The sequence below is a fragment of the Tupaia chinensis genome, unplaced genomic scaffold (genome assembly GCF_000334495.1).
Source record: "Tupaia chinensis unplaced genomic scaffold, TupChi_1.0 Scaffold000691_1, whole genome shotgun sequence".
NCBI classification, from domain to species: domain Eukaryota; kingdom Metazoa; phylum Chordata; class Mammalia; order Scandentia; family Tupaiidae; genus Tupaia; species Tupaia belangeri.
In genome coordinates, this window is record NW_006160214.1 from 1,828,384 (window position 1) to 1,844,945 (window position 16,562).

The window sequence follows — 16,562 nt, forward strand, 5'->3', positions numbered from 1 at the left end:
ATGAAGATAACTGTTTAGTGTTGTCTTAAGAATTACAGGAGCCATCAGGTGGCATGGTGGTGGAGGGCGCTGGATTCCCACTTGGCTATCAGTGATTCAAGTCACAGACCTGGCAGCTTGCTTTCTCATTTTCCCTTACACTCACTCTCTGTCTCTATCTTGTCAAATTATAAAATAATAATAAATAAAATAAATAAACAAATATTTATTTTTTAAAAAAGAGAAAAAATAATTAAATGAGTACATCTAAAATACTTAAAAAGACTACCTGGCACATGGTATTCACTCAATAAATGTCTATTGTTGCTGTGACTATTATTTGTTATTCTTGTGAACTAAAATAGTTTGGCAGTGAAATGCAGGTTTAACAACAGAACATTTTTGTCACGTAAATTTTTATTTTAAAATATAAAGAGAATTTCATTTTTTAAAATTATAAACATAAGCATTAGTAAGCTTCTTGAGAGAATAGAGATATAAAATTAGCATCAATTCAAGTTTAGTCCTTCACAAAGAACCATTTTTTTTATACACTCATCTTCAGATTTAAAAGCTTACCTAAACTCAAAGGAATGTTGTCACTTTGATTCCAGTTCACATCACAAAGCCATCTTTTGAGAACTGCCATTGCTTAGGCTTAGAAAGGAATAGAGCTTCTTTTTGAATGATACTTCATCCCTGTTTCTAATCTATTTTCTATACTGATCTCTTTGAGATGAAACAATCTTTAATCAAAAGCTTTGTTTGTTTGAACTTATAGAATGGGCTGCAATTATTTAAGAATCACAGGCTTCTTCTGTGTTCTGTATGTGGAACAGGCTTTCAGAGAAAGAACTCATGAGTATAAAGGGACAACACAAACATCAAATATGACAATACATTTGGTTTATACTCAGCTTTGATACTGAATTCCTAACAATTTAACTTAAACAGAATGTAATATTGGTTTGTTTGTTTCTAAAGAAATTACTTGGTAAGAGATCAGATAATTGATTGGATTATGAACACCGTAATATTTCATTACTATTTTCATATGTAAGACTAAGTGAAATCTTTTCATTTTTCTTTAGATAGTTTAATAGGGTGATGGAAAAGAAATCTTCCACTATCATAGCATTAAAAATAATCATCCAGTTGAATCATTCTGATTTATTTTTATTGCTTTGCAAGGTAGTATAAAGTTTCTCTTTGGTCCTGATATTTTAAGTTCTCTACTTTTTTCTACTTTTATTCTCCAGAAATTATATCACTGCATCTTCAGTCTACACTGCAGGTGAGTACAGAAGGTTTGAATGCAGGATAATTGCTTCAAGCCTGTTCTCTGTTTTCATTTTCCATCTCATTTTTTTTCTTTTGTGAAATCAGCTTAGCTTTTTAAGAAGGTGCCATCTTTTCAACTCTTCTTTAAAACCTAACTCTTTATCAAGTCATGTCTCTTCTTTAGAGAATAATGAAAATGATTGTTCTTAGTGGGCTAATAGGTCCATTCTCTAAGCATTATGGTTTTTAGACATTTCTTTATTTTCAGGTGTCAGTTATTCTGATATCATTGTACGCTTATTATTTTTTTCTCCAAAAAGAGAATATATATTAATTTAAAATAAGTTTTGTCTAAAAGAAAACCTGCTTATGTCCTAGGTTTTGATATTTTAAAGGAATTACTTTTAATTTAACTCAAATTCTCTTTTTATATAGTAGGCCTATTGACTTGTTTTTGAACTGGTTGTTCCTGGTTTGGGAGGCAATGAGCTTATGACAAAAGCAAACTAATCATTTCACTAATTTTCATTTTTTGTTTGACAAACTTTTTCAATGAAAGATGCAGTATGGGCCAGCTCAAAGCCTTGTAGTTAGGTGAGCTGGATCCCCCCGTAGCTAACTGTACAGTTTGAGTTTCAGACCTGGCAGCGTGAAAAACACACCAGACATGTGTGCATGCATGTCCAAAATTCCAACAAAGTGGAGGAGAAAGGATTGAGTTGTTACCATTCCCCATCAAGGGTGACTTCTCTCGCTCTCTGTCTCTCTGTCTCTTTCTGCTGAGCATGCACCCTCTGGCAAATTAAAAAAAAATGCAGTAGTTTTAATACCATTCTAGAAAAAGGTCTCCATCTTTTCACAGACTGGTAACAACCTACAGACTAGCTCCCATTTCAACTAGTAATGCTATAGACAATTGTAACATTTCCTTTAAACCAATAAAACTGTATGGGGGAGTGGAATTCATTGACTTTGCATACATAAATAAAGAATAAACTTGCTCATTTTACCTTAACATGGCAATTTATGGGCTGTTAGAGATATCTAAGTTTCATAAGCGTACCTCAAAAATTTGTTGACTAATTCTATTTATCTTTGTGGATATTTTTGGCTTTTTTTTTTTTTTTTTTTTTTTGTGTTTTTTTGTTTTTTTTTTTTTTTTTTTTTTTTTTTTTTTTTTTTTGAGATTTTTTGCTATAGAGCATGTGTGTGTTCACCAGAAAGACAGAGAGAGCTAGAGAGAGAGAAAGCGAGAAATCATCCCCCGGAGGGGATGGCCACACCACAATCGCTTCTCCTCCATTTTTCTCTCAGGATCTTAGACACAAATACACACGTGCTCTATGTGAGTTTAAGCCACCAGGACTCGAACCATGGTCGACTACATGAGAGTCCAGCAACATAGCCATTACGCTATCTGCTGGCCCCTTGGCATTCTTAAAATAATAAAATATGTTGATTTTTGTCAGCTACAAGTGTACTGTTATAAACTCGTGCTTTACTCTGACAGAAGCAAACATGGCTTTGTAGTTTAGAAAATGTATCAGTAAGGATACAGTCAAGAAAATAGAAATACGTTACCTATTAAAAACAAAGATAGTATAAAATAGAGAACTGTAACCATGGAAGAGGAGGAGGAGAGAGGAAAAAGAAAGAATAAAAAGAAAATAAAGTAGCAACTGCATAAGATGTAAGGAAAGAGGCGGAAAAGGAGAGGAGGAGAAAGAGGAACCTACTCCTTATTGATATCATAAGAGCTAAATGAATTAAGATATTTAAAGAGGGAGGCCAGCAGGTACCATGGAGGTTAAGGTGCTGGATCCCATGTGTAGGTCAAGTTCCTAACCTTGAGGTTTGAAAATCATGCTAGGCACATGTGCACACTTGTCCAAAATCCTAAACCAAAGAAGGGGTTGTGGTATGGCCATTTCCACTTGAGGATAATTTCTTACTTTCTCTCTCTCTCTCTCTCTCTCTCTCTCTCTCTCTCTCTCTCTCTCTCTCTCTCTCTCTCTCTCTCTCTCTCTCTCTCTCTCTCTCTCTCTCTCTCTCTCAGGTGAGCACATACACCCTATAGCAAAAATGAAAAAAATTAATAAACATATATTTTTTAAATCAAAGAGCTTAAAATAGGGCTTGGTATATGTTATACATTATGTTAAAGTTTACTATTATTTGCAAAATAGTTTTCAGTACAGAAGTGATACATACCTGTGTTTAAGAGGATCACTTTAGTTGTTTTCTAGAAAAAAATTGGAAGAATTTTACAGTATTTGAGTTGATGCATCATGACATGAAAAATGATAGAAGGGAACAGAGGTGGAGATAAATAGATTTGAGAACTATCAATAAAGTAAAGTGGCAGGAGTTGGTGATTGATTATCTATAAGTGGTAAGGAAGGATGAAATAAGGATGAAATCCAGGTTTTTGACTTAAATAAAAATGGGTGAGATAAGGAACAGGAGGATGGGAAAGATAGATGAAAATACAATTAATTTAGTTCTGACCAAGTATTTGAGATTTCTGTAGATTGTTAAGTAAAGATGTCTCAAGGAAAGTATTGGGAATTCTCTATCATATTCTGAAGACTTGAGGGTAAATAAGATGATACTGTAAGGGTGAAATAAGAAAATTAGAGGAATAGGAAACCTAGAAAATAATATACAGCTTCTCTATGCTGTATAATTTGCAAACCACCTTTATCAAAAACTCTCATGACCATCTAATACATAAAATGCATCCCTTTAGGTGACATAAATGGGCCTCTAAGTTTAAACTTTTTGCCAGTGGAAGCTCCAGAATGTCTGCAGATGAGTTAATTAGGAGAAGTACTCTGGTTTGGAAGGAGAGACTGAAGCTGAAGTTCAATGACATTTTAAATAATATAGAAAATATTAAACAAACAGTAAGAGGTTACAGAGATAATAAGAGATGTAGTAAGATACTCCTTCTCCCATTTAACCCAGCACAGTTTTGGCTAGTTTGTGAGATTCCAAGCTAAATTAGTTATAAACTGAGAGATTATTTGTTAAAAAAAAGTATGAGTTAACAAGCCATGATGTATTTCAATAAGCTTTGTCATTCATGCTCCAAATATTGTATTAAAATTTGAAGAAAATTCAAATAATGATGCCATGAATCACTCTTTATAGTTGTGAACAGACAATATGAGATATATTTCATGATGCACTTATGAATTATGAAGGATGTTACATATTTATATTCCTTTTTAAAAAATATGCTGAGGTTCAAACAACATAAAAGCACTTAAGGATGTGTTTGTCCCTGTTTTAAGAAAACCTCAAATGTAAAATACAATTTATATTTTACAAAGGAAATTGCAAGAGTCCTTTTAAATTGTTACATAGCACTAACTTTTTCATAAATTCCATGGAGCTCAGTTGATATGAGTCACTACAGATTGAAATTCTTTTAGATCAAGTTCCCTGGAAAACAGGGCCTGGGGCAAAACATACATGCTAATATTTTAGTGAGAAGTATAATCCTGGGACAGCAAGAGTGAGAAGAAAAAGAGAAGTTAGGGAAGGACAGAAAGCAAATACAAGGTGGCATGCTCCTATGTGGGACAGCATCTCAAGAAAATGTAGCTACTGTCTCAAACATACTTGGCTTCTTCCAGACAGGTTATAGGGAACCACCCACCTTGGAACAATCCGTTAAAGAAAAGAAGGGAAAGACCAGCAGATGGCATAGTGATTACATCGCTGGACTCCCGTACGGCCAACCACAGTTCAAGTCATAAACCCAAAGGCTTCAAACTCATGCCAGGTGCATGTGCGAGTGTGCCCAAGATCCTGGCAGGAGAATAGAGAAAGGATTGTGGCATCCCCTCTGGGGATGATTTCTCACTTTCCCTTTCACCGTGTCTGTTTCTCTCCAGTGAGCACACACACCCTAAGGCAAAAACCTCTCAAAAGGAAAAAGAAAGGAAAGGAGAAAAATGTATCTGTCAATTCGATCCCATCTCCATATTTCACCTCAAAAGGTGTTAATCTCATTCCCCAACTACATTTGCAGTTGGTATTACCTGGGACCTTTGGGCAACAACAGACAGAAGACAGATTTCATGTCCCATGTTGGGAAAATTTATCATGGAGCTCAGAAGTGGTTAAAGAGGTCAATAATTCCTCTGAGTTCAGTACAGGTAGACTTCTTCCACATGCCCAGCCCTCACTTAAAGAGATCTGACATCAGCAGTGATAAGAGAATACAGAGTAGGGATGATAGCTAACAGGTCTCCGTGGTCCAGAGAGCAGATGGCTTGGGCAGATGTGGAGTGACTCATAAAATAAGTCTGATACAAAAATTAATTAAAATAATTATAGTTTCAACAATTTAGGAATCTTAATTTAAATCTTAGTGCTTTAATTTTCAAACTTAAATGCCATTTATAGTCAAATAGCTTGAGAGAGTAAACTGAATCAGAGCCTAGGTTAGCATTTTATAATTAGGTATCTGTTTTCACCTTCCAAGAGGAAGTCAACCAATCACTGCGTAAATGCTTAATATGCCTCAAAGATCTTGCTCACTTACTATATGTCAAATGTGACTTTAATTACAGTAAAATAAAAAATAAACACTCAAGGAGTTCATGGTCTTTTGGAAATGAAAGACATCTTAAGAAAACTTGTTCTAAGCAATATTAGAATCCAAATAATGAAAATACCATCCTGGCTACACTGTTGTGAACAAGAAGACATTACTTCTCAAAGAGGAGAAAATTACAGATATGCCTCAAAAAGGATGAGTATATATATTTTTCTTTCTGTTCCTCCCCCCCCCCAAATTTTGCCAAAGGGTACATGCACTCACTGGAGAGACATAGATGCAGATGGGGGAGAAGCACTACCCCCCATGGAGACTGGTATCATGCCCCATACCCTTTTTCCTCTATTTCTCTCTTCTTTCAGGATTTTGGGCACCCATGCATACATGCCCAGTGTGTTTTTCAAGCCAACAGGTCTGAGACTCAAACTGAACAGTCATTTATGGGGGATCCAGCAACTTTAACCATCATGCCAAGGACTGGTCCAATGGTTATATGTTTTCTAGGTTTAAAAGTATGATAGGGAAGGCAAACTATTCCTCATGTATCTGAGTTCTAGTCTCAGTTTTGCTAAATTTTAAATTCTAAGGCCTTAGGAAGCGACTATTCTCTTAAGAATTTGTCTATAAAATAAGGAGATTGGATTATAATATATATAAGGTCATTGCACTGTAACATTTTAATTTGTTTTGTTACAAGAATGCTTTATTTAATATAAGATCTTGAATTTTATCTACTAAACCATAGTTCACATTTATATTTTCCCTATTCTCTTTACTTTTATTTTAGATTTTTGCTGTAGGGCACATATGCTTGCTGGAGAGACAGAGAGACAAAAAGGAAGAAATCACCCCCCAGAAGGGATGGCCACGTCACAATTCCTTCTCCTCCATTCTCCTCAGGATTTTTGACTCACGTGTGCAAGTGCCCAGTGTCAGTTTTAAGTCACTGGGTCCAGGACTCAAACCATAGTCAACCACTTATGAGTCCAGTGATGTAACCATTACACCATCTGCTGGTCTTGATATTCACTTTACTTTTGAAAATATAATAACTTTTTTGAAAGTTTTCTTTCTTTCTTTCTTCTTCTTTTTATAATGTTACACTTTTTATCATTACCATTCTTTGGCATGAATTTTTTATTCTAAATCAGCTTTAGAGTTTAGCATTTGCTTACCTGGCTTTTGATCATGTCTATATGAGTTCCTAATATTTTTTCAAATATACTGTGTTTTTCTGCATTGCTTTATTGGCTTTTTAATGTATTTTTTATGTTGATTTTTTATTTACATCCGATAATTGCACATTGTTGTGGGGTTGCAGCATGGTTTTTCAAAGCATGAATACAGTGTGTAAAAATGGAATCAGGGCTATAGACTTGGGAATCTTATTCGACATTGATCATTACATTATGTTGTATATGGCCTTTTATTCTTTTGTTTTCTTTATCTTAAAATATCTACTTTCAAATGTTGTACAACTCTTCAGGAAATAGAATTAATTTTCCATGAAAGAAGTTGTTGGGAACCAGCAGTTAGCATAATGGCTATGTCGCTGGACTCCCACATAGTCTACCACGGTTCACGTCCTGGGCCTGGTGGCTTAAAACTCACGCCAGGCATGTGTGCGTGCGTGCCCAAGATCTCGAGAGAAGAATGGAGGAGAAGGGATTGCGGCATGCCCACACCCCCTAGGGGGTGGTTTCTTGCTTTCTGTCTCTATGTTTCTGTCTGGCTGGCTGGCGAGCGCACGCGCCCTATTGAGAAAAAAACCTCTCAAAAAAAAAAAAAGTTGTTTACTTGATTGCATATTAGATTAGTGATTTTACAATGCTGTTGAGATGTTAAGGGTAACATTAATGTAGGATGGTACCTTGGAGTGGTTTTCTGACAATTGGATTTTTTAAATTGTTTTTCTTGAAGTTGGAAGACCTAGTTTTCAAATAAAGCCATAACTGACACTCATTATAATAAGCTAACACCAAATTGCTACATATGACCTGTACAAATAAGACTTTTGCATATGACAAGTCTATCATATGTGTTTTCACAGCTTGAAGCAATAATGGGCATCTGTAATCTGGAACTGAAATGCTTCCAAAAATCTCAAAGTCAACTGTGGGAGCAAAGAACTTGACAAGTGAGATAGGGAAAACTTCTTAGGTTGTATTTGGTGAATTATTTCATAACACTCAGTGATATTGAGCAGTTTTTTATGTATTTCTTGGCCAGATTAATTGTGCATTTTTAAATTAGATTAGTTGGTCTTTTGCTGGTGAGGCATTTGAATTCCCTGTATATTCTGGTTATTAATCCCCTGTAATGTGTATAACTTGCAAATATTTTCTCCCATTCTGTGTACTATTTCTTCACTTTGTTAATTGTTTCTTTCATTATGTGGAAGCTTTCTAGTTCAATGTAATCCCATTATCTATTTTTGCTGTTGTGCTTGTGCTTTTGAGACCTTATTTTAAAAATCTTTACCTAGACCCATACCCTGAAGATTTTTTTCTGTATTTCCTTCTAGAAATTTATAGTCTCTGGTCTTGCATTTAAGTATTTTTGTTTCATTTTATATTTTAAACTTTTTTTTGAGACAATTGCAGAGCCACATGAATTTGCAGAAATAATATAGAGAAGTCCTATATCCCTTTTATCCAGTCTTCCTCAACAATAACATCTTGCACATCTACAGTACAATATTACAACCAGGATTATTTTTTATGACTTAGAAATTATATATATAGATGTAGATATATAGATATATACTTATTTTTAAGAGATTTTGCCTTTGGGCACATGTGCTCACCAGAGAGGAAAAGAAGGAGATAGTGAGAGGTAAAGTGAGAAATCACCTCCAGGGGGGATGGCCATACCTCAATCCCTTCTCCTCCATTCTCATCCCAGGATTTTGGGCATGCATGCACATGTACCTGGTGTAAGTTTCAAGCCACCAGCCTGGACTCAAACTCCAGTTGACCATGTGGGACTCCAGTGATGTAATTGCTTCACCATCTCTGGTCTTAGAAATAATATTCTTATTTTTTCAACACTAATATTGAAAAGATTATCCTTTCCTGAATGAACATTGGAACTTTTGTAGAACGTATGTACATGGACTTATTTTTATATCACTAATTAGTAGAAGAATGCAAATAAAAACCAGAATGAAGTTTCACTTCACCCCAGTTAGTGTAACTATTATCAAAAAAATAAAGATTAATAAGTGCTGGAGAGGCCATGAAGGAAGGAGAACATGGCATGTACAGTTGGTGTATGTTAGTACAGTTACTATGGAAAATAGTATGGCAGTTCTTCAAAATCTGAAAATAGAGCCAGACAGTGGCACATGTCCAAGTGCTGTTTGAGTCCTGGATCTGGCAGCTTAGTAAATGTGTATGCATGAGTGCTCAAAATCCCAAGAGGAGAAGGGAGGAAAAGCATTGAGATGTGGCCAACCCTCACAGGGAGTGATTTCTCACTCTCCCTCTCTTGTCTGCTGGTGAACTTAACTCGATCTATGAAGAGGGAGCAGAAATAAAGTGACACAGAGACAGAGTAGCTGTGGACACAGGCATCCTAAACTGTTTGAACCTGTGCAGCCTGTGATGCCCAGAGAAGCTGAGTGCTTTTATTCATAAGGCGAAGCAACACTACATATGCATATTTTGTGACATTCCATAATATAGTTTATAATTTACAGGCCCAGAAGACAAGTGATTTATCTGTAAGGGTTTAGGCAAGCTGGCACCAGGTGTATCTTCTGGAAACGTCAAAAGCAAAGAAGTTGTCTGTAAATTACTTATCTAGTAAAGAGAAGCCTATCTGCAGAAGTGGAAGTACATTCTTTTGCATACATGAAAGGGGTAATGATTAAGCTAAAGATTACACAAGGCAGAACAGGGGTTGGTCTTTACATAGGGGGATCAGGATGTTTTCCCTGTAAATTCCATCCATTGCTCTGCCTGCAGAAAGGGTTAAGGAGAGGGCAGGCTTCAAGGCTTCTGCCACAGCTTCAGAGAGAAAAGTGAGGTTTGCTCAGAGCATGTCCCTGATGTCTGCTCACAACATGTCCCCACATCTCAGAACATGTCCCTGCATCTCTTGTGAGCTCACACACCCTATAGCAAAAACAAATAATAATAATAATAATAATAAATAATAATAATAATAATAATAATAATAATAAAAACAGCAAAAAGAAAAACTAATACAAAGCAAAACAAAACAAAAAACTCCTGAAAATAGAACTTCCTATGATGCTGTAATCCCAAGGTTAAACACCCAAGGAAAAAGAAATTATTATGTTGACAAGATAGCTGTACTCTCATGTTCACTGCAGCACTATTCAGAATAGCTAAGATATGGAATAAGCTATGTGCCCAATGACTGATGACTGTGGAAGAAAAAAAGTAGTGGGATATTATCCATCCATAAAAAGGGATGAAATGTTGTCATTTGCAACAACATCGATGAACTGAGGGACCTACATTAAGTGAAATTAACCAGGGACTGAGAGAAAAATACCATAAATTCTCACTCATGAGCAAAAGCTAAAAGACTCGCTTGAATAGTAGTAGAGAGTAAAATGGTGGATGCCAGAATCTGAGTAAAAGGAGAGTGTGAAAGGGACAGGGAGAATTTTATTAAAGACACAAGAGTAAGTAAGTAAGTGTCACAATGAGATCAAAAGCATAGTAGAGTACCTGTAGTTGGCAACAATTCAATGTCTATTTCGAAATAGCTACTATAGAAGAGAAGATTTCAGATATTCACAGCACAAAGTACTAATAAATGTTTGAGATGGTGAATATGATTAGTGCCCTGGTTTAATCATTACACATGGTAATCATGCATTAAAAACCAGCCTGTACTCCATAAATATGCGCATACAATTATAGTATATCAATAAAAGTTATAATGAAAAAATACACTTAGTGATTGGTCAAATTCCTCTTGGAAGGAGAAAAAACAAAACTGAATTATAAAGTGCTGAATGTCCTTATTCCCTGAACTTACTCTCTCAGAAGCTTTTTGTTTCTATATAGCATTTGAGTTTGAAAACTGAAAATAGAGAGCTAGAATTAGATAAAAATCCCTGGACTATATTCTTCAATGTACTCAGAACAAGAAAAAAAAGATTACATAGTCCATTACATTAGAATCTAGTTGCTGGAATTAGAATATTGCCAAGGACAACATGTTGCCTAGTATCTAGTAAGTTATAATAAAAATCGGTAAAACTTTTGTAGGGAAGACAACATTCTACCTCAGTCTTCTTGAACTGCTGACTGGTGGTGCAGTGATAAATCAATGCTCTGTGATACTGGACCCACAGAGGAAAGGCCCAGGTTCATGTCCTGAAGCTTCCCTGTGCATACTGGGTACACATGCAAGTGCAGTGACCAAGGATGGCGAAGTCTTGGGTGGATTGAAGCATGAGGACCCTGTTGGAGGTTCCTATCTCTCTCTAGTACAAATACTTATAGGTACCATCAAACAAGCACAAAAGTGGTCAGAACAACAGCATTTGTATTATTCTCAAACTGTTAACAATCTAAACATTTATCAACAATAGAATCAACTCAATATACATTACAGTATAATTCTACAATAAACTCTTCTGCAGCAATATGAGTTTACTCCTGTCATATATAAAATGGAAAAATCTCACAAACATATTAGGCAAAAGAAACAAGCTACAAATACACTTCCCCTTATACAAAGTTTGAAAATTGACAAATCTAATTTATCAATACTGACAATGAACAAATGGGACACCAATATGATACTATGTCTAAAATGCACGGGACCAGCAGTTAGCGTAATGGCTATGTGGCTGGACTCCCACGCAGTCGACCGTGATTCGCGTCCCGGACCCGGTGGCTTAAACTCACGCCAGGCACGTGTGCGTGCATGACCAAGATCCTGAGAGGAGAATGGAGGAGAAGGGATTGCGGTGTGGCCATCCTCTCTGGGGGGTGATTTCTCGCTTTCTCTCTCTCTCTCTCTCTCTCTCTCTCTGTCTGTCTGGCGAGTGCACGCGCCCTATAGCAGAAAAACCTCTCCAAAAAGAAAAAAGAAAAGAAAAAAAATGCAAACAACTTTGTGACAATTTGGAAAAAATGGACAAAATTATTTTAAAAATGACATAACTAGCTAAAAAGAAAACAGATGTAAATGAGTTTCTAAGAGAAATGATATTGGAAAAGGGATGGCATAGTAGAGATGCAGAAAGGCAGCATTTCTAAGGTGCTTATAATATCCTTTTTTACTCTGAGGGCTGGATATACAAATGTGTTTAGTAAGGTTAAATCTGCTTTAAAAAATCAACTGTGCACATTTCTTGGTCTACCATACTCTACATATTTTAGAATTATTATGTTTGCATAATGGTTAAGAACACAGGTCTGGGAGTCAAATAATTCATTCCGCATTTTTTAAGGTGTGTGATCTTTGACAAATAATTTATTCTTCTCTTTTTAAATTTTCTAATTGTAAGATTGGGAATAATAGTACTACCTACCATTTAGGGTAGTTGGGAAGAAAAAATATGAAAGTGCCTGCAAAATGCAAATAAATAGAAATTGAACATTTACATGTTATCATAAAATCATCTTGATTGTGCAAATGTGTATATCATGTTTTAGTTGAGCACACACACAGAAATGCATATGTAGCTATGCATATATATTATGTAAATGTGTGTACATATCCATGCAGTTTCTCCTTTTCCACTCATTCTAATAACTCAGAATTTTATCTTTTATTATCTTACTTCTCTCACAGTTATGTACATAAAGAAATCTAGTACTAAAATTTAGTTTACAACAGTGCTACGAGGAACGGACATAGCAATAGTGCCCATCACTTCCTTTTCCAGGCATAACACTAAATTCTACGTGACAGCCTAAAGGACAGTGTTGTGTCATTTTTAATTCATATAACTGGAGGATTAAGTCAGATCATCATTGCAAAAATCTATCTTTACTGCTTATAAGGAATTGACTCCGTGTTATCCTAAGGCAAAACCGAATGCTGTTAGCATATCATATATTATTTATGACTATTGTGGAGAAGGGGGGAGTAACAAAACTGGAAAGTTCAATTATGCATTTTTCCTAAAATCTTGGAGACTACATCATGGATTGAGATTTAAGTTATTTTATATAGGGTGCCCATATGTTTTGACTAAACCAGGATATAAAATGTGATAAGATTAAAAGATAAAATGTGATCTTTTAATACATTTGTAGTGAGTTAGGGAGTTCGCTAGGACTCCTCTAGGTAAACTAGAAAAAAGGTCACCCATCACACAATTTTCATTGAAGGGAAATTCAGACAAAGACTGCAAGTGTGGTTTGTGATGAGAGTAAGATGGAAGATGCATGACTGGTATGGGAGGCAAAATTGCAATCCCAGCTCTGAAAGAAGTTGAAGGTCGATGGGACTGCTTCACAGCAGCACAGTGTGCTTCCTACAGTTACAGACTTTCTCAACTCATACATAATCTAGCGACAGGTGCCGTCTTCCTCTGTATCATTTTAATAACTTCATGAATCTTCTTGGTTTTAAAAAGATAACATGGAAAACATAACAGAAGCAACCGGTGACCATACTCATGGTGAGGGAAATATTACTGGAACATGGACAGCATTAAGGTCAGAAATTGTGAAACTGACATAATGCTATTATGGATGATCTGTGACTGAATCATCCTCATAATTCCCAAAGCACCCACCCCTCTCCAAAGAAGTATCCTCACTTTCCCATACCTGATGTAGACACTCCTCTGTATCCTCAGAGCATGCTCTGTAGGCTTTTATCAAATCACTTTCCATCAGATCTCTCAATCTTTGATTTACTTGTACGTTTCTGATTTTTCTTTAAGGCTTCTGATAGGCCAGCCTATGTCACACTTACCTTTACACTCTCTGGGCCAAACACATTGTCTAGTGCCCAGTACTTCATAGCCATTGAAACTTCATTAAATACATGAGCAATGTCTGAGTAAAATATGTATTTTAGAAAGCACTTTCATACTCATCCATCTCTTTTAAGAATTCCTTAAACAGAGTGGATGCTTGGCAAATGTATGACTTGATTTTTTTGGTTACTTTTTTAGAATAATGACTTAGCTCTGCTAAGTTTACATTTCAATAAGTCTCTACCATATATCAAAGGAAAATTTTAATAAATTGCTTTGTTTACAAGCTGTAATTCTGTTTGCATGGAATAAGTTACAGAAAGAAGTCATTCAGGCTTCCACAAGTCTGGTGGAATGGCCATCTCAGCAGCAATGATTAATAGATTTGTTCAGCATATTCAGGGAACGTCGCAATATAACAGAGAACACCAAAATCTTGTATACTGCACTGTTGATCCTAATGTTTTATACATGATTGCTCAGCTCATTCCAGATACATCAAAGTTCATTGCTGACCACTGATAAACACATTCATCCTTGTCTGAGAAGTTTGCAAGAGCTTCTTTAATTTTATTGTCTTATTTAATGCACTCTAGCCAACATCATCCCAGGGGGATCTGCTGTTTTAATACTTCCACTTTTATCTTTGGAATATTATTTCCTCTGTGTGTCCTCATTTGAAGCTGGTTTTTCAGAATGTTAAAATTTCTGCCCTGCACATATAGTTTTAGCTATTCATTTAGGTGGGTGATTAAAAATAAATATTTAAACTTATTTACCACAGGATATATTCCTTTGGTCTTAAACTTTCATTTCTACCTAGTTTCTAGCTTTAAAATTTTTATATTATGTTGGAATATCTTAACAGCTTTAACAGGAAGTGATATAATCATAAATAGTTTTAAGCTTATCTTTACTATGTGTCATTTGATATCAACTTTTCATTCTTGTTGTTAATTTTACATACTTCTATAACAGCACAAATAAAAACTGATGTTTATGAGAGATTACAATAAAATATATATATTAGATTCTGCTTACATTGTGACTAACAGTGCTTGGCTGGTTTTAACGTTGTATTTTATAATTTGTCAGGATGAGAAAATGTAATCCAAGTCAGGTTCCTAAAAACTAAATTTTGAAATTAAAGAACAAAGTCATGTATGCATGCCTCTACCAAATATCAAAGATTACCTTTAAAAAAAATTCATTGATGTTGGTAATAGAATTATAAAAAGAACCACAATGATACATTAAGTATTCTTTGATATGAACACTGGCTGGCACTCTTTAACTGTCATAATTTTGTAATACTATACAGATACTACAAAAAAGTTGTATAATATTATAATACTACAATATTATACAACTTCCACTTTTCCATCTTACTCTTCCAATGTAAAAACATCTCTTTTGTAGTTCCAGATAACATAATTATCTGAAATTTGTAAAGGCAAATGAATTTTATTTCTTTCCAAGTCTGAGAGAGAGTAAGAGACAAAGACATGTAGCCTCAACAGAGTCTCACAAAGATCCCCCACCCTCCCTCTTCTCAGGCAGCCAGAATTACAGGTGTATGTACATGCTGACCAGGGACACAAACCTGACATCACCCATATGTCCTCAGCTTGAGCAACACATCATCAATGAGCTGCTGAACTGGCCCTGGGATACTTTTATTGATATACTCCATATCTTCATGCCAGAGTTCTAGTTGATCAAATATAGTCGATTGCAGAAACCAAGGCTATTAAAGGATCTCACAGATATCCTCCAGCATGAATAGCTAGAATATACTTATGCTTTATGTTCTGTACTACAAAGTGAATGGGTTCAGATTCTGTAATATAGTCAACAGACAATCTAGTTTTCTCCTATTTATTTTGGCTCTAATATTGTGGGTTTCTAACTAAGACAGAGGCTTCTTTTGACTCTCCTTCCATTAAATGAGGCACCATATAAACTTGAACTTGCTCACAGCAGCTGGATTATGTAGAATGTATTTCCTTGCAGACCAGGTTTGAGTCTGTGTGTCTAGATCACTGATATCTTCTAATATAAACATACTAATATATTCAAAGTATATATTACATATGGAGAATACAATGAATAACTAGTTTACTAGGAGGATACTTCAAAAATTTTGAGGAAAGATGGAATTGAAGCAAAAATTTATTTTGGTGCAAATATTTTTAAATTCATACATAGTTTTAAAATATTTTTTAATTACCAGAGGTCATGTGTTTTCCTCAGAGATAGAAAAAAAGGGACCAGCAGGTAGCATAATGATTACATTGCTGGACTCCCATGTAGTTGACTGTAGTTCTAGTCCCAGACCTGGTGGCTTAAAAACTCATGCCTGATGTGTGTGTATGCATGCCCAAGATCCCGAGAGGAGAATAAAGGAGAAGAGGTTATGGGGTGACCATACTCCTGGGTGGAGGGGTGATTTTTCACTCTGTCTCTCTCTGTTTTTCTGGTGAGTGCAAGCACCCTATAGCAAAAATCTCTCTTAAAAAAAAAGAAAAAGAAAAGAAAGAAAGACAAAGAGAGAGGGAAAGGGAGAGAACACCTCTCAATGGGGCATAATCATGTGATACCCAACCCCTTTGCCTTCATTTTTCCATCCTATCAGTGTGCATGTGTCTGGCATGTTTTTGAGCTGCCAGGGCCAGGACTCAAACCACTGTAGACATGTGGGATCCAGCTTCCTTTAATCACTCATTAGACTGTGGGGCCAGCGTGTGTTTTTTTTCATAGTATATATTTTTCATAATCCCCTCTATGATCCCCCAAGCCCCCCATATA